Source organism: Lontra canadensis, unplaced genomic scaffold, assembly GCF_010015895.1.
Source record: "Lontra canadensis isolate GAN:19392208 unplaced genomic scaffold, GSC_riverotter_1.0 scaffold45, whole genome shotgun sequence".
NCBI lineage: Eukaryota > Metazoa > Chordata > Mammalia > Carnivora > Mustelidae > Lontra > Lontra canadensis.
Window position 1 is genome coordinate 12010181 of NW_022631039.1, and position 1686 is coordinate 12011866.

Consider the following 1686-nt stretch of genomic DNA (forward strand, 5'->3'; position numbering starts at 1 on the left):
GGGGGGGGGTGTTGGTCAAGGAACATATTTTTATGAAAAGCTGTAACAAGAGAACCTACTTGACAGAGGGAGGAGGACAGTAAAAAACGGGGTCAGGGATCTCGTCCCTAAGGAATGACGCAAGTCCAAGGTTGATCTGTGGGGAGAGGGGCTGGGGGTCTGGGGAATGGCATTCCAGCCATGCAACAGTACATGTTAAGGAAGGGAGCGTGGCACCTCTTCGGGGGGATTGACGGGTGCCTGGGGATGGAAGCGAGAGTGACCAGGTCAGCTGAACCCGATTAGGGCCATTTGGGTCATGTCCGGATTTAGGTCTTGTTCCACTAGCCACGGAAACCAGTGAGGGTTATTGGCAGGCCCACCAGCTGGTATGTGGAGTCTGGATCAGAAAGGGGTCAGTGACCGTGGGTGGCCGGTTGGGAAGCTGGTGGCCCAGGCAAGGGGGTGTTGGAGGAGTGAGGTGGACAGACGTTGGGGGATTCGGGCAATGCTTATGTCACCCAAAGGCATTTAGAAACACACTGGTGTTAAGGAGGTAGAATGGGGCTGTCACTCGAGAAAACAGGATGGCCCTTCTTCAAAACATTAAACATAAAGTGACCACACGATCCAGTAATGAGACTTCTAGGTATAAAGCGGGGTCTTGAAAAGGTATTTGTACACCCACATTCAGAGCAGCATTATTCACAACTCCCAAAGGCGTGAGCCAAAGTTCCGTCGACACACATGGGATACACAGGCAAGGGAATATAGCTCAGCCTTGAAAAGGAAGCCGACTGACACCACGTGGAGGAAGCTCGCAGCCACAGAAGGACACGTCCTGTCCCGAGAGTGGTCAAGGTCTTAGACACGGGCATAGGAAGGGTGGACCTCAGGGGCTGGGTGGAGCAGTGGAGAACAGAGAGCTAATGCGGACACAGTTTGGGTTTTGCAAGATAGAGAGGTTTTGGTGCTGAATGGTGGTGATGGTTGCCCAGTGCTGTGACTGTACTCAACACCACCGAACTATACACTTAAGATAGTTAAGCCGGTGAAATTCACGTGGTCTATTTTACAGTGGTATCTATATTTTTAAGAGCAAGGGATTTACACGCAACCTCCAAGTTTCTTTCTTCTGGCTCATCTGAGGGGACTTCTTTCATTTTAATGCCAGGTCTGTTTGAGGACAAGTGGTCCATGTGTACCTCCAGGCCCTTCTGGACTATGACACGTGAAGACTTATGCACAACCTAATCTATAGGAATCTTTTCCCGAGGACCAAGAACCTGCGTGTGCTAACACCAGGAACTCACAGGGCTGACACCGGGTGACCTTGCCAAGTCCAGAACCCCATCCTTTGCAATTTCTTCCTCCAACAGCCAGCTGCTCGATATACTGACAGAGTCAGCAGAGGGCACAAGGAAAGGGCCAGTAAGGACCACTGAAGACAGTGGGTTCTTCTCGCTCTGTCCTGGTCTAGAGGGCATGCTGAACCTGGTCCAGAAAGCACACACTCAAGAAAGGAGCAATGAATGGCTGGCCGGGGAGAGCCTTGTCAACCTTTGGGATCCAAGATACGCAGGCTCTTACCCTGTTAGAAGCCTCTGGAGCTGGCTGCGGAAACAGGAAGGAACAGAAGTTAACTCCAAGGCACTAAACCATTGACAAGTAGGCCGAATTGGGAGGTGACCATTAAGGCTGTGTTGG